Source organism: Diabrotica virgifera, chromosome 10 (assembly GCF_917563875.1).
Source record: "Diabrotica virgifera virgifera chromosome 10, PGI_DIABVI_V3a".
Classification (NCBI taxonomy): domain Eukaryota; kingdom Metazoa; phylum Arthropoda; class Insecta; order Coleoptera; family Chrysomelidae; genus Diabrotica; species Diabrotica virgifera.
The window spans coordinates 106,563,143-106,586,994 of NC_065452.1; the positions used below are offsets into that span (position 1 = coordinate 106,563,143).

A 23,852-nucleotide genomic window follows, 5' to 3' on the forward strand; every position below is an offset into this window, starting at 1 on the left:
ATTTAAAAATCGAATTATTTTTTCCTAAATGCCCTGGTCTACAAAAACTAACAGATAAACTTAAAAATTGTATCAATTTTGTTGTTTACAGCAAGATAAGTTGGTATGTAAACAATTAATGAATGTCACTAAACATACGTAGGTGTTTACCTTCCAGTTCTAATCCATTGAACTGTTCACCTATATCCATTTTCTGAATTATATCAATTTTATTGTCCTCCACAACAGTCTTTCTTTGAATAACTTACACTATAAAAACTACAATATGATAAAAATACATTCAATGTTCCACACAATTCATAAACAAACTGAACAGTTGACAACGCATACCTTTCAAATTATTGGCAAAAATACTGATAATTTTTTGTGAATATAAAAGTATTTACTTTGTTTACTTGCATTTAACCAGAAAATAACCAAATTGTTTATATTTTTAAATTATAATTTAATTTTTAACTATACTAAAATCACAATAAAGATGCACTAGAAATAAACAAACCAAGACACGTTAAATGCTACTAGGAACACTCCCGAATCATGATTTACAATGTATAAACTTTGTAAATCATGATTTGGTATTTGCAATGTATATACATTGTAAATCATGATTTGGGAGTGCTTGTCGTGTCTTGGTTTGTTTATTTCTAGTGCATCTTTATTGTGATTATAGTATAGTTCTGCAAGCAAACTAAGAGAGTCATTAATATTCAGCTCAGCGGGGTACTATTGATAGAAATGTGTACTTAAATAAATAAGGGATCATTCCATAAAACAGGTAGATCCCTTGTTGATCGCATTTTACACTTTAAAGAATAGCACCCCACTGAGTTCAATAGTGTATTACTCTCTGAGTTTGCTTGCAGAGCTTTGTAGCAGTTTATTTTCTAAACACATCAAAAATGTATAAGGAGCACACATTTTTTCTTATATATGTTATAGTCAAAGCCCGAATTTCAGGCACTCCTAGGTTTGACTAGGCAATCCTCAGGTCTGACTGACGATCTTAGTCAAAGCCCAAAATAAAGTTACAGTTTCGGCCTTTGACTAGTCAAACCTAGGAGAGACTAAGTTGGTCAGGCAAAGGTCGAAATTTAATTTTATGAAATCGGGGTTTGACTAGTCAAACCCCGATCAGCTATTAAAATGTCGTAATTTGTTAGATTAGGTTTAATAAAACGTCATTTTTTAATTTTAACGTTTATTATTTTTATATTGTCGTAATTAAAATAAAAAAATTAGTGTTTATTCTCACATGTTGAGGCATTATGGCATTTAGAGTTGCACAATACGTTAGACCTTTTACACTTTTGAAGAGCATTTTGTATTGCAGTAGCATTTTATAAAGCGTTGTCCTCCAAATTTAGAATCTTTTGTACTCATTTCTCTTAGAGACAACTTAACATCTGGAACATCTTCGAAATTAAGAAAATTCTCTTTGCATTCTCTTATTTAATTTCTTGAAACAACTTTGTTTATTGTTCCGTATTTCGTACCAACTCTATATAAACCGTCAATTGTTTTATCTTGTGTGATACTCAAAATATTTCGAGCATCTCCTTTGGCTCGATCAAAGTTGGGGGTAGGTATTGTTACAGTTATTCCGATCGAAATTGGAGGATATTTTTTTTTTCACTTTTTGTGAAATTGTTTCATAGTATTAGCCTGGGCATGAAGACCTTCAATCGCCTTTCCTATATTTATTTTAATATTTTCTGTCTGTGTAAAAATACTTATCCCCAGCTTTGATATAGCCAAAGGAGATACTACGAAGATGTTGGTACGAAATACGGAACAATAAACATTCTTTTTTCAAGAAATCAAATAAGTAAATGCAAAGAGAATTTTCTTAATTTCGAAGATGTTCCAGACGTTAAGATGTCTCTAAGAGAAATTAGTACAAAATATTCTAAATTTGGAGAACAAGGCTTTATAAAATGCTACTGCAATAATAAATGCTCTTAAAAATGTAATTGTGTGTAATTGTAAAAAAGGTATTAGGTATTGTGCAACTCTAAATGCCATAATGAATCAACATGTGAGAATAAAGACAATTTATTTTATTTTAATTACGAAAATATAAAAATAATAAACATTAAAATTAAAAAATGACGTTTTATTAAAATTAATCTAACAAATTACGACATTTTAATAGCTGATCGGGGTTTGACCAGTCAAACCCCGATTTCATAAAATTAAATTTCGACCTTTGCCTGACCAACTTAGTCTCTCCTAGGTTTGACTAGTCAAAAGCCGAAACTGTAATTTATTTCGGGCTTTGACTAAGACCGTCAGTCAGACCTGAGGATTGCCTAGTCAAACCTAGGAGTGCCTGAAATTCGGGCTTTGACTATAACATATATACAAAGCTGTGTCTTAGTCAAAGCCCGAAATAAATTACAGTTTCGGCTTTTGACTAGTCAAACCTAGGAGAGACTAAGTTGGTCAGGCAAAGGTCGAAATTTAATTTTATGAAATCGGGGTTTGACTAGTCAAACCCCGATCAGCTATTAAAATGTCGTAATTTGTTAGATTAGGTTTAATAAAACGTTATTTTTAACTTTATATTTTTTTTATTTTTATTTTGTCGTAATATAAAAAAATTAGTGTTTATTCTCACATGTTGAGGCATTATGTCATTTAGAGTTGCACAATACGTTAGACCTTGTACACTTACATAATTTTGAAGAGCATTTCTTATTGCAGTATCATTTTATAAAGCCTGGTCCTACAAATTTAAAATCTTTTGTACCAATTGTTTCTATTAGAGACAGCTTAACGTCTGGAACATCTTCGAAATTAGGAAAATTCTCTTTACTCTGGGCTAATTAGCAAAATACCAGGAAAAGTTATTTACCAGCAATTTCATTGCTGGAATCGAATATTATGATCCTATATATTAATAATATTGGTCTTAAAAGTCCGCAGATGGTGTGCTATTTTTTTTATAAACAAAATGGTGCCCGAAAATCGTCTTTCTTTTAATGTTTGCTCTATAACTCCAAAGATTTTATCTTTACACCAAAAACACCCAAATAAAAATATAAAAATTCATCCCAATTAAATTCTGCATGGAAACATGTTTTTTTACGATTTACTTAGACGAAAATTTTCCTCAGAAAATACTGGTTTTTCCAACAAGATCTTTAATTTTCAACTAAAATTTTAGGTTAGTAATTATTTATCAGTGATTAAATAACTTAGTGATATTAGCTTAGCTCTGTGATTTTAGACTTAGCTCTTTTGGTATAGATTATATTTCCAGAAGCCGATAGAAATTAAATAAAAAGTTAAACAACAATTAAATTGTTAATTAAAAATTTAGGGTTGCTATAATATAATAACCACAATAATTATCATGTATAAGAATAACTATGATTTTTGTATAAAATGGCACTATACATAGATATCTAATATACTTTACAGAATTGAAATTTGACTATTTAAGCGGCCTCAGGAATATTTGAAAATTGTAAACAATTTTTTGGCTTGTAAAACGGCATTGGAAATAACGCGGCAGGACGCTTCTTTTAAAAGGAAAGACGTTTAGTTGCGATGAATGGTTCCTGAGATACAACCGGTCAAAGTTGACTGGCATGTACGGCGAAGCGAAGATATACATAATAAGATGGTAATTTTTGAACGATTATCTTTTTATTTCCATATATACCATGTTCGGGACACTTGAGCAGCCAGGTTGCAAATAGGTTTTTTGGGTACTATATACCTAATACATTATACATACAAAAATGCCCGTCACAGTTCGGACGAGAAATTTAGTTATTAACAAATAAGTGTCAAAAATGGCAGTTTTTTCGTTTAAATCGCTACGGGTAATTAAATAGGGTAATTAAATATCTTATTTATACTGATATTATTTTAGTAGATGAGCCAAGGTTTAAAATGGCAGTTTTTGAATTTCGGTTCGATCATTTGTTGCTTCAGAAATTGCAAAATAAAACAAAAATTTCTAAAATAAAAAAATTGCTAAACTTTTGCGAAAATGACCTTGAGACTTTCATATTGCAAGAAAAGTTGAGGCAAACAGTCCATATAATGCACAAAAATTTTTAAGACGATTCGTCAATTAGTTTAAATTTTATTAAATTTGTTTATCCCAATGAGCTTTTTTTTCGCAATATTATTGTTCAGAAAATAGTAATATAATAGCAATTCTGTGAAAACCACATGAAAGAAGAAAAGTCACGATTTCAAAGTATTTTAAAAAAATCATTAAAAAGTCATTTTTATCATTCCGAAAACATTTTACTAAAGTAGGGTCATTTTTAGTTCATAAACAATTTGAATAAAATTGGAAAGAAATCCTTTGTAAAAGGTATAAAATTTTTTTTTTATATTATTATTAAAAATCCCTTAAAAGGGCTACATCACAACAAAACGTTTTCGATTTTTTTAAAAAATCATCATCAGTGTTCGATAAACTGGATGCTAGCTGAGCCACAAAAGAAAAATATCTGGGTAAAAACCCTTTACATATAATATAGATGCCTTAAAAGTGCATATTTCGATAAAAAGGCCTGTGATGGTCACATGGCAAACAGGATAATGCCCTAAGGTAAGGTATACAGGTTTCCCAACACGTGGGATCAAAATTTGAATAACTTTGTTAATATTGACTGTACATTAAAACTACTTTGGGATTTGAAAAGCTGGTATTTTTATACGAATTTTCAAAAAACACTATTTGCCTAGGTTAATTACAGTCAAAGTTAGCCACTTTTTTTATTTAATTGACAGCTACTTTGTTTATAACAATTAAGCAACCCAACTGGCGCCATTTCGAAGTTGAAGGTATATAGTTTATGTGTAAAAGTTTGAGTAAACTTTAAACTTTAACAGAGTTGTTAATAAAGCTTTAAAAATAACGTTCTAACGAAATCGATTTGTGGTCGGTGGAAATGAATTATTAAAATCCGTGCACTCAAAAAATGAAACTGATTCTTCAAATATATGCTGCGATTAATATCTCCAGAGCTTGTTGATGGATTTTGATCATAATTTTTTTAAATTGTATGTACTCGTAGTCTTGTAGAGTACGTTATGTACGTAAATCCCCACCTAACATTTCAAAATGTTAGGGAGAGTTCCCCTTATCATTCAGGGATATGAAAAATAGATTACGACCGATTCTAAGACCTACCGAATATACATATATAATTTTATAAAAATCGGTCACGCGGCCTCGGAGGAGTATGACAACTAACACTGTGACAGGAGAATTTTATAGATGTAAATATATAGATGGGTATTAAGTATTAACAAATAGGGGTTGGTGATGGAAAAGTGTAAATTAAGGGTTGTATGTATTTTTTAATCCTACATCATATAAAATTAAGATAGACAATTTTGTCCAAAAAAATAAAAAAAAAATGTCAGGGGGGCAACCCCCTTGTAACTTATGGGTATGAAAAATAAATTAAAACCTATTCTCAGTCCCATAGGATACACTTGTAAAATTTCATAAAAATCGGCCAAGCCGTTTCGGAGTAGTATGGTAACTAACACTGTTACAGGAGAATTTTATGTATATTGAAGTAACTGAATTAAATAATAAAAGTGGCTAACTTTGACCGTAATTAACATAGGCGAAAAGTTTTTTTTTTGAAAATTTGTGTAAAAATACCAGCTTTTGAAATTCCAAGGTAAATTTACTCTACAGTCAATATTAACAAAGCTATTCAAATTGTTTTCAAGCCAAAAATGACTCTACTTTAGTAAAATGTTTTCGTAGTGACAAAAATTACTTTTTAATGATTTTCTTCAATAAATTGAAAACAGGACTATTGTTCTTTCATGTGGTTTTCACAGAATTTCAATATAATTATTATTTTCTGAACAATAGCATTACAAAAAAAAGCTCTTTGGGATAAACAAATTGAATAAAATTTAAACTAATTGACGAATCGTCTTATAATTTTTTGTGCAGGATATGGACTCTTTGACTCAACTTTTTCTGAAATATAAAAGTCGTAAGGTCACTTTCGCGAAAGTTATAGCAAATTTTTTATTTTCGAAATTTTAGTTTTATTTTGCAATTTTCAAAGCAACAAATGATCGGCCCAAAATTAAAAAACTGCCGTTTTAAACATTGGCTCATCTACTAAAAGAAGAATACTATAAATAAGATATTTAATTATCCTATTTTTACCTGTAGCGATTTAAACAAAAAACTGCCATTTTTGACCCTTATTTGTTAATAACTAAAATTCTCGTCCGAACTGTGACGGGCATTTTTGTATGTATAATGTATTAGGTATATAGGGTGAGGTAGATAACTGGCCTATTAGAAATATCTCGAGAACTAAAGGCAACAGAATCATGAAAATTGGAATAAAGGGGTTTTGAAGGATAATCTATTAAATGAAAATATTTTCATCAATTTTCCACTTCCGGTTATACCGGAAGTTGCTTATAATTTCGTTTTTTTAAATGGGACACCCTGTATATTTTTACATTTTTGGATTCTCTTCGATGTCTTCCTTCTTAAAATATGAGGTTTTGTAATATTATACAGGATATTTTAAAAGATAATTACGTTTTTTCTTTAATTTCGTAGCAATATTCACACCCTGTAGAATTGTAGTAGTTTGACATCTAAAACTCTACTTACGTTCAAATGATTTTTAATATACTCTACTATTGTTAAGAATCATTAGTATAGCTAAATTTTTAATTTTAGTATACAGGGTTGGTCGAAACTCGGAATGAGTATTTTCTGAATTTTCTTAAATAGAACACCCTGTATTTTTGTATTGTAGTGAAATGATATTTTATAGTACTTTTTTATTTCTTAAGCATTCCCTATACCTAACTGCTTTAATTTGTGAGTTATTGGTGATTCAAGCTAAACATTAATTGCAACAAAAAATACGTAAAATTTTATTAGGTTGGCCGTGAAAATACTCAATCCCAAATAATTTTTCAGAAATAAATACATATTAATCCAGACTGGTCCTTAAAATTACCAATAATGGTTTAGCTATCAAAATACCTACGTAGTTAAGATTGTTGGTGCGATTAACAATTAAGCACAAATTAAAGCAGTTAGGTATAGGGAATGCTTAAGAAATAAAAAAGTAACATAAAATATCATTTCATTACAATACTAAAATACAGGGTGTTCCATTTAAGAAAACTCAGAAAATACTCATTCCGAGTTTCGACCAACCCTGTATACTAAAATTAAAAATTTAGCTATACTAATGATTCTTAACAATAGTAGAGTATATTAAAAATCATTTTAACGTAAGTAGAGTTTTAGATGTCAAACTATTACAATTCTACAGGGTGTTAATTTTGCTACGAAATTAATAAAAAAACGTAATTATCTTTTAAAATACCCTGTATAATACTACAAAACCTCATATTTTAAGAAAGAAGACATCGAAGAGAAAAATGTAAAAATATATAGGGTCTCCCATTAAAACAAACGACGTTATAAGCAACTTCCGGTATAACCGGAAGTTGCAAAGAGATGAAAATATTTTCATTTAATAGATCATCCTTCAAAACCCCTTTATTCCAATTTTCATGATTCTGTTGCCTTTAGTTCTCGAGATATTTCTAATAGGCCCTTTATTTGCCTCACCCTGTATAGTACCCAAAAAACCCATTTGCAATCTGGCTTCTCAAGTGTCCCGACAAAAACCTTATTTCCCTGGAGTATTTCGTATCTTTAAAAGACTCATAACATATATTATAAGAATAAAAACTATTGGTATTACGAGTGAAAAATACCAAAAATACCAAAATTTCAATTAAAAATCAGGTTGGAGAAAATAGAATATATCAAAGTTCAAAATCGGCATAGTTTAAAAAAATGCATTTTCTCGGCTTCCCATGAAGAACTTTTCTTCATCTTTTTTTTTGTTCTCAAGTAACTCGAGTAGAGCCATTTAACTAACGCATTATTAAATGTCAAGGTTGCTTTTGTTTTGTTATAATAAATAAATTTATTTATTTGAACCAAAATTTTTAATTTTTTTAAACAAAGATTGTCTAAATAATTATACAGCTTTCAAATGAGAATATTTGTATTTTAAATGTTAAAAGGTACAGTTGTGGTAAGTTTATCTAAAAAAGTCTACAATTGGAAAAATATGTAGTTTTATTTTCTTATAAATAAATTAATTTATTATAACAAAACAAAAGCAACTTTGGCATTTATTAATGCGTTAGTTAGATTGCTCTACTCGAGTTACTTGGAAAAAAAATTGAAGAAAATTGTTCCATGGGAAGGTCAGAAAATGCATCTTTTTAACGTATATTGATTTTGAACTTTGAGATTTCATTTTCTTCATAATACTAGTCATAGTATCATGCATTTTCTCTAACCTGATTTTTTATTAGAAATTTTGGCATTTTTCACTCGTAATATTGATAGTTTTTATTATTATGGTATATATTATGAGTCTTTAAAGATATGAAAATTTGTGTGGAGAAAGAGGACCGAAATAAAAAGGGGATAGTTCGAAAATTACCATCCTATTATTTATATCTTCGCCGTACATGCCAGTCAACTTTGACCGGTTGTATCTCGTCTCAGGAACCACTCATCGCAACTAAACGTTTTTTCTTTTTAAAAAAGAAGCGTCCTGCCGTGTTCTTTCCAATACCGTTTTCATAATTTAATTTAATTTAATATTTCCCGAGATAATTTATTTGTTTATAAGGCCAAAAAATTGTTTATAATTTTCAAATATTCCTGAGGCCACTTAAATAGTCAAATTTCAATTCTGTAAAGTACATTAGATATGTAGTGCCTTTTTATACAAAAATCAAAGTTGTTCATTATGCATCATAATTATTGTGGTTATTATAGCGACTCTAAATTTTTAATTAACAATTTAATTGCTGCTAAACTGTTTATTCAATTTCCATCGGCTTCTGGAAATATAATCTATACCAGAAGAGCTTTTATATCACCAAGTTATTTACTTATCGATAAATAATTACTAACCTAAAATTTTAGTTGAAAATTAAAGATCTTGTTGAAAAAACCCGTGTTTTCCGAGGAAAATTTTCGTCGAAGTAAATCGGGAATGTCTCTACGCAGAATTTAATTAGGGTGAATTTTTATTTGGGTGTTTTTACACGATTAAAAAAACATTAAAAAAAACACGATTTTCGGGCGCCATTTTGTTTATAAAAAAAGTAGCACACTATCTGCGGACTTTGCATACCTATATTATTAATATACCTATAGGATCGTAAGATTCGATTCCAGCAATAAAATTGCTGGTAAATAACTTTTCCTTGTATTTTTCTAATTAGCCCAGACTAGGTAAAAGAGAGTTTTCTTAATTTCGAAGATGTTCCAGACGTTAAGCTGTCTCTAAGAGAAATAATTAGTACAAAAGATTCTAAATTTGTAGGACAATGCTCTATAAAATGATACTGCAATAAGAAATGCTCTTCAAAATTAATATGTAAGTGTAAAAGGTATAACGTATTGTGCAACTCTAAATGACATAATGCCTATGTTATGCCATGTTATTATCTATTCAAAAATAGTGAATAATGAGCGTGTTATTAAACGGTCGTAGAAAAATTATTATATTACACTGAAATTAAAATAAATTCATTGATGACTAATCAGGCATTATAACCGTACGTAACTTTTTACAATCCAATCAAAACTGATGTTTATGTTATAGTCAAAGCCCGAATTTCAGGCAGTCTTAGGTTTGACTAGGCAATCCTCAGGTCTGACTGACGGTCTTAGTCAAAGCCCGAAATAAATTACAGTTTCGGCCTTTGACTAGTCAAACCTAGGAGAGACTGAGTTGGTCAGGCAAAGGTCGAAATTTAATTTTATGAAATCAAGGTTTGACTAGTTAAAACCCGATCAGCTATTAAAATGTCGTAATTTGTTAGATTAGTTTTAACAAAACGTCATTTATTAATTTTAATGTTTATTATTTTTATATTATCGTAATTAAAATAAAAAAATAGTGTTTATTATCACATGTTGAGGCATTATGGCATTTAGAGTTGCACAATACGTTAGACTTTTTACACTTTTGAAGAGCATTTCTTATTGCAGTAGCCTTGTCCTCCAGATTTATAATAATCTTTTGTATTAATTTCTCTTAGAGACAGCTTAACGTCTGGAACACCTTCGAAATTAAGAAAATTCTCTCTGCTTTCTCTTATTTGATTTCTTGAAACAAGTTTGTTTATTGTTCCGTATTTCGTACCAACTCTGTATATAAACCGTCAACTGTTTATCTTGTGGGATACTCAAAATATTTCGAGTATCTCCTTTGGCTCTATCAAAGCTGGGGATAGGTATTGTTATAGTTTTTCCGATCGAAATTGGAGGACATTTTCTTTCACTTAATTGTTTCATAGCATTAGCCTGGCCCTTCAATCGCCTTTCCTATATTTATTTTAATCTTTTCTGTCTGTGTAACAATACCTATCCCCAGCTTTGATATAGCCAAAGGATATGCTGGAAATATTTTGGGTATCATAAAAGCTAAAACAATTGACGGTTTATATAGAGTTGGTACGAAATACGGAACAATAAACATTCTTTCTTCAAGAAATCAAATAAGAGACTGCAAAGAGAATTTTCCTACTTTCGAAGATGTTCCAGACGTTAAGCTGTCTCTAAGAGAAATTAGTACAAAAGATGCTAAATTTGGAGGACAAGGCTTTATAAAATGCTACTGCAATAAGAAATGCTCTTAAAAATTATGTAAGTGTAAAAAGGTCTAACGTACTGTGCAACTATAAATGCCATAATGCCTCAACATGTGAGAATAAACAGGGTTTTTTTTACTTTAATTACAACAATATAACAATAATAAACATTAAAATTAAAAAAGGCCGTTTTATTAAACCTAATCTAACAAATTACGACATTTTAATAGCTGATCGGGGTTTGACTAGTCAAACCCCGATTTCTTAAAATTAAATTTCGACCTTTGCCTGGCCAACTTAGTCTCTCCTAGGTTTGACTAGTCAAAGGCCGAAACTGTAATTTATTTCGGGCTTTGACTAAGATTGTCAGTCAGATCTGAGGATTGCCTAGTCAAACCTAGGAGTGCCTGGAATTCGGGCTTTGACTATAACATGTACAATAGTTATTGTAAACTTCGAAAAATGTTTAAAGGATTTTTAACTGTAACAATAGGTCAGTATATTGTATATTTTTTACGTTTACACCTTGTTTACTATGAATTTTGACGTTATCATTTTCATTGACAGTGACATTAGCGCATTTGTTGAGTTTATTGGAATTTATAACTTCTTATTATTACGCCGTCTCCTTTCGAAGGTTGGCGATCCAAATGGCCATTGTAGTTTTGGAAACTGCAGCACGAAAAACTTCTACGGATGACCATCTGCTCCGGTCTTGCAGCCACGAGTTTTGGCGTCTTTTTACTAATCTTTTGCCCTATACTTTAACTTCTAATATGACTTGAAGTAGTTCACATCTTTCCCCTCTCAACACCTGACCCAGGTATTGTATTTTTCTTTCTTTGATTATTCTTCTTCTACGGTTATTTATAACTTATATTGTGTTTACTTTATAAAGTTATGTGTTAAATATATTATAACATATTATACTATTATAAAGTTATATTATTACATATATTATATTATAATTAAATATAAAGGTACATTATAACTTTATAAAATACGTCCACCGATAAATAGCCATTTCCTATTTATTACATTGACAGTAGGTACAAATCTGTGCTTATCATTTTATGGGAAACGAATAGAACTTGAATTGACTATTTCTTGTTGTATTTTTACAATACAAAAGACAACATTTGCTAATAGTAGGCAATCAATTATTCCGCCGCGTAATATTGGTAAACAACATTTATTTTTGTAAATTATAATTTCAATCTCGAGTAGTCGATAATTATATTTTTTTACTAATTAAAATAAAAAAAAGGTCGTAGAAAAAGTATAGTATTCTACTCGAATGTAATGTCTACTACTTACTCTGATGAATTACGACACTCGCCTTCGGCTTCATCATCAAAACTTCATCATCGTCAGTAATAGACATCATTACATGCTCGTTGAATAATAATATACTATTCTCTATGATGAAATGATCAAACAAAAGTTAAGAAGTGTAACAATTTAATGGACATTTTTACAATAAGAGTCTAATTTTAATACTAAACATAAAAATCTAACAACAAATATTTTTAGTAATCTGTGTTTCCTATTTATAACAGTAATAATTACATTATTAATAATTAAGCCTTTGCATGCTTAAAATTAAATTATCAATTTCGTTTTGAGGCAATAGAATCCACTCCTATTGCAAGAAGATCTTGAAGCCCTTATCTAGTATGAACATTATGCAGATGAGGAGCAATCCATCTCTCAAGCATATCCAGGGCCGCGTTTAGGTCAATTGACGTCCTAGGCAATTCTCTAGTAGCCGCCCTTCAAGCATGTACCATTTTTGTGAAAAAAAAATTGCAAGCAGATTTTTTTATTTAAATAAGAATACATAAAAATTGTCATTCCAGTTCGATCACATCAGATTTCTTTCTTGATTTTTCTTTGGAAAAATCATCTATAAATTATTTTCATGACTATTTTAAATTCTTGACATTTTCGAAAATGACCTTTCAGCGGACACGTTGGTTGGCAACTGGGAGGCACAAATAAATGCGCAAAGCAATATCAAAATTAGGGAAAATATCTTTCAATACACTCTTCTTTAAATATTTAGATATGTCAATTATCGGTGATTTTATTGTGGTATCCAAATGAACCTTTAACACCTTCAGCGCCACGCTAGTTCACAAAATTTTCATATTGAGCCAAAATGTTTTTTTGTATGAATAGAGTTTTTTATGTTATTTTACGGTGACTGAAGCAATTCAATGTCTAAGGCCAAACCCAGTTATACCAGTAAATTGGCTCAGGCCATAACATTATTCTCTACATATAAAAACTTAAGAAGGTGTATCCTTTTAGGAGATACAACAGATCGAACACAACGAGCCATGTGTATCTTTTTCGGTACACAGCGTTGAGGACAGTGTGTATCTAAAAGGATACACAGGCGCTGAGGGTGTTAAGTGAATGCATTCATGTATGAATGATGTAGGTATCTATTAGTGCAGTGAGTGAGGGTATTTGGCTCCGAGTTCCATCCTACTGCATCAATTTACTTGATATTTTCAGTGTAATTAGGGAATGGCTCAAGAACCAAAGTCTACGCTATATCCTATGACGCTTTTAACTTAAAGGTGGTTCCCACTCGTTCTCGGGGGTGGAATTTTTTTTTATCAAACTAACACCGGAAGTGGCCAGAGAACCTAATTCTAAGCAATAACTGTTTTACGAATTTTTTTGAAAACTCGATACTTTTTGAGTTATTCGTGGTTAAAAATTTGCCATTTTCATTGAAAAATGACACTTTTCGAAGACTGTTTTTTTGGGAATACCTACCATAAAAATTGTGATCTAACGAAAAAAACTGTATAAAGCATTTTTGTAGTTTATGAAAAATCAGAGAGATTCATTTTTTTATAAATCTTCTAGTTTTAATAAAAAAAGAGATGGTAGGTGAAAAAAGATTTTTTTTGGTGCATGCTCAAATCGGTGTATTCAACTTAAAATAACAGAGAAATTGTCGATTTTAGGGGTATAATATATAATATAATATATAATAACACTACAAATACCTTTTGTAGTGCCTGAAAAGACCTTTAAAACGAGAACTGTTAAATGTCGGTTACATTCAAACTATGCGAGATATGGTGCGAAAACTTATGATTAATGTATTTTAAGGAAAATGAGAAGTATATTTAACCCCCCATCCACCAGAATTTAAATGCATCGTTTTTCTTCTAGGATACATACCTTCTACTATAGTGTTATTTCTATATTCAAAAAGTTGGACGGGTTTAAAATGCATGGTTTTTGAAAAGAATGAGATCAAATTATAGAGCGCATTTTTAAATTTTCTTAAAAATCTTCCTTTTTCTCCATGTAATTCGAAAGTGATAAGAGATACGTAAAAAAATACCTTACAAAAATATAGGTTTCCTTTTAGATAAAAATTTTATTTTTCTTTCATTACTGTATCTCATTATCATTTTCGAGTTACATGGAGAAAAAGGAAGATTTAAAAAACAATTAAAAATGCTCTCTATAATTTGATCTTATTTTTTTTCAAAAACCATACATTTTAAACCCGTCCAACTTGTTGAACATAGAAATAACAAAAAAAAAATTGTATATCACATTATAACCGTACCACACATTGTATATCAAAAGTTTTTAATAAACATTGAATATAAATCATCATATATCATAAAATGTATCATACATTTTTTATAAAAACTCAAGCTAATTTATAGTTCATTTTACTCACGGTTGTTGCTCCATATTTTAAAGAACCGTTTGGATTGACATGAAATTTGGCATAAACATAGCTAACACGCAAAGAAAAAAGGTGATATTGTGCCGATGTGTGATTTTGTCGGGGGGGGGTGAGTTGCTTCCCTTCTCGGGGGTGAAAAAATACACGTTCAAGATAAGTCCGGAATTGGATAAACTAACTAATTCTAATCTAAGCAACTTTAGTTCCATAGATTGTTTTCACTAAGTCAATACTTTTTGAGTTATTTGCGAGTGAATATGTTCATTTTTCAACAAAAAAAACTAAGTTTCTAGAGGGTTTGTCGGAAATAACTTAAAAAGTCCTCTGTAGACCCAGTAGGAGCAGAGTCGTAGGTAATGAAAAATAGATTCTTATTCATCAAATTCCAAATCGAATATTTTAACTCATCACACCTTTTTTAAAGTGTTTAAAAAAGCTGAATTTCTGTTTTTTTTAAAAGTTTCTAGCAACAAAAGTAAACAAGGTACGCTCAAAACAAAGTTGGTCATTTTTTATTGGTAAAAAAAATCGTAAAAATCACCACCTACTTAGCATCTCAAATGAAACTAATCGTTACCGCTTCACAAGTTACTTGACTTACCTATGTGTATGTATTGATTATATGATCTGTAAATTTTATCGGATCAAAGTTCTCATTTTTGAAAAAAATTGGTTGAGTAGAAATTGTTTTTTAATTATGGATTTTTTTTTTAAATAACTTAAAAATTATTGGTGATACCAAAAATCTCAAGTAGCAAAAAAATATCCTATTGTAAAAATATTTTGGACTTTTTGTTTTCCTGAAGACAAAAATTGGTTAAGGTATGGCTATTCAAAATGTGTATACACTCGTGATTAGTGACTCGTTTAGCCCATTTAACTACAGCCTTTTCAAAAATAAGCACTATGAACCAATGAATCTTACAGATCTTATAAATACATAAGTAAAGTAATTTCTGAAGCGGTAACGATTAATTTAATTTCGCATTTTTCAATTTTTCGACCAACATTATTTTCATGTTGAAATCAGTCTTCTCGCGAAAATTGCTTGATTTTTTGCTTATTTGGTAGAACTTACTTTTTATTAGTTATAACTGCTGCTATATACGGGTCTACTGACTTTATATAATACATACTCCACTTTTTTCACTTTTTTATCAGCTATATTTTTTCTAATAGTATTTTTTTAATAAAATACTTCTTTGAGTTATTTGCGAAAAAGCGCCCGAAAAAGTGTTTTTTTTTTGTAGAAAAATAAACATTTGCACTCGCAATTAACTCAAAAAGTATTGACTTAGTGAAAAAACCATATAAGAAAAAGTTGATTGGAATTAGTTAGTTCATCCAATTCAGGATTAATTTTGAACGTATATTTTTTCACCCCGAGAAGGGGCGAAAGTCATCCCCTGGGTAAAAGCACACATCGGCACAATATCTGTTTTTTTTGACATTATTAGCTATGTGTATGCCAAACTTTATGTCTATCCAAGCCGTTCTTTAAATTTTTTTGGTTTGAAGGTTTTGCAATATTTTACCGTGAGTGAATCGACTATTAAAGCAGTAAATTAATATAAATCCTATCGTTTTTCATACTGACATGACTGATCACTTTACGCCAGCCGTTTTTATAAATAATAAAATTTAAAAATTTTCTACATCTAAATCTCCAGTCATAATAAATTAAAAACCAATATCGGAAAACTACTACAGCTTTTAAAAAATGAACATTGGAATGAAATTTATATCAAAAAAATAGATTTTCAAATTGAATATTATGATACATTTATTAATAAGTTAAATAATTACATACAAATCTCTAAGGAGATAAAACCCTTAAATAAACAAAAATAAAAAAAAACTTGGATCGGATCGGTGAAGTTGATATCAATCAAACGACGAGATTTTCTTAAAAATAAATTAGTGTCTATATTTTATCCTTATTATCCTTAGCACTTACCACTGTAATTGTCTACATTTATGCAGTGTTATGATGAGGGTGCTATAAATACAAACAAAAGGATCATCGAGCGTCTTGGAATTATTTTTATGACGGTATAAAACGGTATAAAACTTGCATTGAATATCTATATCTGTTTCCGAATTTGCAACTTTGCAGTTTTACAACTTCGTGCTAATATAAAAAATACAAAAGTGTTTGTGTTAGCACGTGTTTAGGCAGGCAACGGCAATTATTCTTTAAACAAGTGTTGAGACAAGGGCTTTGTTTAGCAGGTAAAATGAAGGAACCTTACAATAAATAACGTTCTCTGTATTTTTTTTTTCTGGAAGCCGTCTGTTGTGAACCGGTTGTACTGCAGCCACTTGGCTTATTGTACATCTTCCATTGTTTATGAAACCCATTCCAGAATTCTGGAACCCTGTACCAGCTTGTACAGGTCTAGTGGGTGGGTGCCATATAATTTTGGAGTCATTTCGATGTCTCCGAAAAGTGTTTGCCGCCTCCGATCCAATGCCTCACAGTCATGCAAAATATGGTTGACTGTTTCAGGTTCTCTGTTACAGAGTCTGCAGCTCAAGTCTCCATGAAACAGCCCCATTGTATGCAGGTGACCCTTAACTGGCGCATGTCCAGTGAGGAAACCTGTTATGACTCTGAGCTGATTCCTGCTTGTTTTCAGCAGTAACTCAGCTCTACTAGCACATGTCCGTCCGATATACATCTTGCCATGTGTTTGACCGGGTACACTCTCCCAGTGTGAGTTGTGTTGGCTTCGGATCCAGGCTTTTTTTCGTTCGCGGACGGTGCTTTTTGGCACTCCCACGGCCGGCTCTGGACCCAGGTATTTTGTAGCTGATGCTCTCTTGGCAAGTGCATCAGCTCTTTCATTGCCGTATATGCCCCGATGACCTGGAACCCATACCAGTATAACACTGTTATGTTGTGCCAGTCTATCAAGTTCTTGTCGACATTCCCACACCAGCCTAGAGTTCACCTTAGGGCTTATAAGAGCCCCAATGGCTGCTTGGCTATCTGTGCATATGTTAACCCGCTGCAGTTCGAATGCCCTCAGGTTGTTTTCTCTTGCACACTGCAAGATTGCAAAAATCTCTGTCTGAAATACGGAGGTACATTCTCCCAGTGGAATAGAAATGTTGAAATTTCCACCACTATAGAATATTCCTGCGCCCGAACCGTCTTCAGTTTTAGACCCGTCCGTATACCAGGTGCAACCCTGCAGTCTGGGTCGAGAGTTTCCTCTGTCCCATTCGTCTCGTGGGCAAATGTCCACTTGAAAAGGTACTTCAGGCATATATCTTGATGTCATATGGTCAGAAATCATCATCCATTCGGCATCATTAATTTCATTCGTTATTTTACTATGTCCTGATTTAACTGGTACGTTGCTCAGGTTTTCTCGCAGTCTATAATAGCCCATTCTCGCCTCACCTCTTATTGTTATATGTAAAGGAGGGAGATCCAGTAGTGCCTCCATAGCTGCCGTAGGTGTGCCCCTCATAGCCCCCGTGATCCCGAGACAAGCAAGTCTTTGCACCTTGCTTAATTTGATGATGGCACTTTTTTGCTGCACTTTTGGCCACCATACCACTGATGCATATGTAATTGTGGGTTTTACTACCATGTTATAAGTCCAATATACCATGTCTGGTCTCAAACCCCACATTTTTCCATGAGTACGTCTGGCTACCATTAACGTAGATACCGCTCTCTTCGTTATTCTTTCTATCTGCTGATTCCAAGTAAGTCTTGAGTCTAATATTATCCCGAGATACTTTACTTCACTCACCAGATTTAAATGTATACCATTTAGACTTAGAGGACCCAATTCCTCTGAATTCCTTCTTTTAGTAAATTTCATGATTTTGGACTTTAGAGGACTGATGTTAAGCCCTACATTTGAAGTCCATTCTGTAACTACTGTCAGAGCGTGTTGCATTCGATCTCTGACTGTACCATTAAATTTTCCGTGGGCTAAGATGACTAGGTCATCCGCATAGCCCAGGACGTGATGCCTATCGTTGTCGAGTCTAGCTATCAGGCCATCCATGACCAGATTCCACAATAGAGGAGATAAGACTCCCCCCTGTGGGCAGCCTCTGGCTACCTGAGCTGACACTGTATCCCCTAGCAACGTAGCATATATCACACGGTTTCTCAGCATGCAGTCTATCCATCTACAGCTTGTTTCGTCTATTCCTTTTAGACGGATCGCCTTTGTGATCGCTTCGTAAGAGGTGTTGTCAAATGCTCCCTCAATATCGAGAAATGCACCCAACATCACCTCTTGGTTTTCTAGAACGTACTCCACTCTCTGTACAAGATGGTGCAGTGCCGTTTCTGTGGAGACTCCCACTCGATATGCATATTGTCCCCGATGTATCGGACTTTCAACCAATACACCATCCCTGATATGCCTATCGAGCAGTTTTTCTAAGGTCTTCAGTACGAATGACATCAGACTTAATGGCCGCAGAGACTTGGCCCTTTCCTGTCCGATTTTGCCAGGTTTGGGTATAAAAGCCACCCTTATCAGCCTCCATGCTTTTGGTATGTACCCCAGCCCTAAACTAGCCTGCAGTATCTTACACAATTTTTTGAAAAGAAGGTCGTTTCCCTTCTGTAGAAGTATTGGATAAATCCCGTCCGGACCCGGTGATTTATATGGCTCGAATGAGTTTATTGCCCATTTGATTTTGTCCTGGTTTATAACTTCTTTTGCCACATGCCAGTTTTCCCTAGAACCATAATTCATGATATCCAGTCCGGTTTGCCATGTGTCTAGTGGTATCAGTTTTGTCTCAGACTCAGGAAAGTGCACCCTGAAAAGCTCTTTCAGGGTGTCTTCACCATTCTGAGTGTATTCACCTGACTCTTTTTGGAGCGAGGGAATACTTATCTGAGGGTCCTTTGAGAGAACTTTATGGAGCCTTGCCATTTCTGAAGTCCCTTCTATCTCTTCACAATGCCTTCTCCACGATTCTCTTTTTGCCCTTCTCAGTTCCTTATTGTAGTCAGTCAGAGCTTTGCGATAATCGCCCCACTCGCCTGACCTTTTGGCGAAATTAAATTTTCGTCTAACCTCTGTCTTTGATTTGCAAGATTATGATTCCACCAGGGAACTTTCCTGTTGGAATTCCTGACTATCTCCGGACAGTTGTCTTCGAACGCTGACGTGACAATCTCTTGAAATTGTTCGGCAGCCATGTCTAGGTCCAATGTATGCCTTATCTTCCCGTTAATCCTGCCTAAGCTATATTCTATGTCTGCTTGATATGCTTCCCAGTTTGTTTTACGAGGATTACGATAAGTTTCCTTGATAAGCTCATTGCCTGTCATTTCAAAACAAATGTGTCGATGGTCTGAAAAGGACACCTCATCTGACACATGCCAGTTTTTCACAGTTCTAGCCACGTTAGTCGTGGCAACTGTTATATCAATCACCTCCTTCCGTCGTGAAGTCACGAAGGTTGGTTTGTTTCCTACGTTTAATATGTCTAAATTATGTTGCATTATAAACTGTAGTACTGACTCACCTCTTGCATTGGTGTTTGTACTGCCCCAAGTCAGATGGTGCGCATTCGCATCACAGCCAATGATCAATTGCAATCCATTTTTCCTGCAATCTCTCACTAGCTGCTCCAATTCCCTTGATGGTGGTTGTTCGGGATCATCATATGGGAGGTATGCTGATCCGAAAACTATCTGCTTCACCCCTCCTCCATCTATGATCTTCATCTTTACCGTGGTTAAATCCCTGGAACAGTGATTTATCAACGGCAGTGTTTTGATGTTTCGTTTGACTATTATGCAAGTTCTCGGGACATCGGCAGATCGGCTATATATAAGCTCTCCACCAATACCCGATAGACCTCTTATTTTGCCCTTGTAAACCCAGGGTTCTTGTATCAAGGCTACATCAAACCTTCTCATGGCGACAGTAAGTTCTGCCGAAGCTGACTTACTATGCTGGAGATTCGCTTGCAGGATTCTGATTGGAGCCATCAATGCCTCTGATGGTTTTGAAGGATATCTTTTCAAGTCTGTAATACGCCTTGAAATTTGCAGCCTTCAATGTTTTATAGGAGACCTCGTCGATCGTGTATACGAGGATTTGCATGTCCTCTCCGACCTTCCGATTTTTCAACAACCAGTCTTCCGTCTTAAGGTCTTTATTTTGCCTCTCTAAACGGGTTCTGACTGTTGATTCTTCAGCCTCTTTCTCGGGGATGCGGGCGAGGACCATAGGGCGTTTTGGCATGTGGCTGGGATCGACCACATTTAAGTCGACTCCTTCCCACAGGCCCTCCATAGTCCTTACCACCTCAGTGGTCCATTTTTTGGTATGTTCGTTAGCACAGTTTACCCACAGAGTACCTGCGCTAAACGATGTTTTATGGAACTGTAGCAGTTGATTTTGACTTCCAACAGGAGCCTCATCCACTGCTAGCTTTAGTTTGTTGATGATCAGGTCTGCGTGAGCCTGATCTAGTTGAGTATCCGGATGGTGCCTGTGTGCCACCGCTATCCTGAATACTTTTGTGACATTGCTGTATGACCTAGTCTGCTCATGAGAGCTCCTTGGTATCTTAGCAACCCTTTGTTGCGGGGGGGTAATGGTATTCTCCCGCGGTCTCTTTTTACCCTCGGGTTTTACCAGTACTCCCGTTTTGTTTTTATGGGGATTTGCTGTGGTCCATGTTCCAGCAGCCATTTTTGCCTTTTTCGTCATCTTTCTTTTTTGAGCTCCAGAAAGGCGTTTTTTGCTACTTTGTGCAGAGTCTGTTCCGCTTGGAACAACTTCTGGCTCAGTATTTGGGACAGATACAGAATCCACGACTGAAGTCACCTCTGTGTCCGTTCCCGTTTTTGTGTTTGTTTTTTCAATCTCGTTCTCCATATTTGTTCCCACGAGTTGGGACGAATTGCTGTCAGGCACGGCAGTGCGCCCTTACCGTGCTAAGGCTATAATCCCCCAGAGTTCGCCATCTCTCTAGGGCATCGCTTTAGATACACTTTACTCCCTGTACCATGCATCCCGTCGGCACGATGGTGTTACACCTTAGGATTGGGAGGATGGATCATTTGGCGTTACCCAGGGTGCACCACGTGGAGGCGATCCATCGCTACACCCCACGTTCTCTGTATTACTTAATAAATTTGGTTTTCAAATTTTTGGATGAATAGGTATTTTTTGTTTTTATTTATAAATACCTACACAGAAATTAAAATTTATTAAGCAGTTACATTTCGTAGTGTGTACTTGTGTAGTTCAAAATGTCCCAAACAAATTAGAAACAAAAGAAGCAAAAAACGCGTTAAAGCGGGCCCCTGCGGGGCCCGGGCCCTGGTTCCGCGGAAACATGCTCAGTACGCCACTGCGTGCAGGCCAGCTTCATGTAATTTATTTCTCAAAGTTTGGTCATATACAGTAATGTTGTGGTTATTTTCTAAGGCACCACAGAGTCACGTGCAGTTATATGCACATTTCGAGCTAATCCTACCACATAAGTATTCTGTCGAGGAGTAGTTGCACGTTGGCGACCTTCGTGTCTTTCAGCAATATTACCAGGTTGTTCATATCGACGCCACAATAGCGAAATCACGCTCCAAGACACGTCAAAATGACGTGCAACATCAGCATGTCAAAGACCGGCAAATCATATTCACAGCACTTACCTACCATTTGAGTATATTATGTTAAATTTCTACACTCCATGGCTATCGTTGCGTTTAATAACCTGGTTTTACCAAAATTTTGAAGTAAATACAGACCATCTTTAAAATTTGAAACACTTTTTCTTTACAATTTGAAGCGCTTATCGTAAGAATTTGAGGAGCCATCTACGGGCTATCATCGAGGAACTGATGAGGTAGTTTTTGGCACTAAATTGATGTAAACATATTACTCGGGGGGTTTTTGGGTCACTGAACAAGAATAAGCTATTAGAACCGACCTCCGGTGCACCTGGTGCCCAAAAATACTCCAAACTCCAGAAGATAATATGCCTTAGCAGGGATCTTGGACACAAGGTGGTTCGGAGGTCGGTTATGATGGCGTATTCGTATTCAGCGACCCCAAAAACAGCCTATTAATCTATTTGCATGCATTCAAGGTCGAAAACCTTTGAAACATCCTGAAGATGACGTGCCTTAGAAGTGACCGTGGGCATCAGGTGCTCCGGGGGTCAGTTCTGATGGCGTATTCGTGTTCAGTAACCCCTAAAATCACTCGTATAACCTGTTTGTATCAATTTAGTGCCGAAATCGCTCGAAACTCCAGAAGATGACGTAGACACAAGGGAGTCGGTTTTGATGACGTTTTCGTTTTTAGCAACCCTAAAAACGGCCCGAGTAATCTATTTGCATCAGTTTAATGCCTAAATCCTTCTAAACTCCAGGAGATAACGTGCCTAAGCAGTTCCACTGGACACGGGTGCTCCGGGGGTCGGTTCTGATGGCATAGTCGTGTTCAGCAACCCCTAAAATCTCCGAGTAACAAAATCTGGCCCTTAATATGCTTATTTTGACAATTTTATGCACTTTTGGATGCATTTTATGCACTTTAAAATGCAATTATGCATTTCCATCCATTTTTCTATAGTAGACTTTTTCCTGAGGCCATCCCAAACACAATGCAAAAAGTTGAAAGTCTCTACGTGCTGTATTTAAAAATAGATTTATTCCGGTGTTTTTAGTGCTAAATGCCCTGGTCTAAAATAAGCCACGATTCAACTGACCAACCATATTTAGTTTGATGCTTTGGGGGTAGAGGGAACTGAAAACTCAAAAATCCCAGGGCACTCCACACGAAAAAATGTTAATCATCGTAAAATTTATCTAGAAAAACAAACAAAAGACATGTTTTAGATGTAGATTGTAGATACTATAATTTTTGTACCCTACATAAATACTTTATTACGAAAAAAAAAACAATGGCGGTACTTCAAAAATCGATAACGTCTGTACAAAATCGCGTGTGCGATGCTTTCGAGAAAGAAAAGTGAAAAAATAATCGTGAACTGCGGAAAACATGGATATCGAAAAATTTTACGGTCATAATGAACAAATATTAAAATATGTTAAAAAACCTTAAATACTTATTATACTTTATACTGGGTGATTTCAATGCCAAAAGTAGGCAAAGGGAAATGCGAAGATTGATTTGAATTCAGGTTAAATCTAAAAAAATCCAAACACACGCACAAAATAAATAAAATGTATGGGCATAAGTACGGTGTGGGCGGAAAGTGAGACATAATATGAATTTTGTTTAAAAATTATTTAAAAATGTGTAACTAACACAATTTTACCTATAAAACTCTCAAATTTGTAAAACTTACCTTTCAAACATTTTACTAAATGATGTTTCATTAAAAAAAAACTCAAATGATACGACGTCTCAAAAAATATAATTTTTAAAAACTAAAAACGTAGTTTTACAGATTTACTACCATTTTAAGACGGTATTACTCAAGTTTG

The 23,852-nt window shown here is 33.8% G+C and overlaps 1 protein-coding gene across 3 annotated transcripts in view; it reads right to left on the reverse strand.

Moving 5' to 3' along the window:
* Nucleotides 1–23,852, reverse strand: part of LOC126878552 (battenin) — a 163,541-nt gene that overhangs the window by 106,900 nt on the left and 32,789 nt on the right. The window contains exon 1 of one of the 3 annotated variants that reach the window (XM_050641333.1): nucleotides 151–209. The exons of the other annotated variants lie outside the window; for them this stretch is intronic. The gene's annotated coding sequence lies outside the window, so the exon portion shown is untranslated. Of the gene's footprint in view, nucleotides 1–150; nucleotides 210–23,852 lie in introns of those variants that run through there. 3 annotated transcript variants of the gene reach the window in all.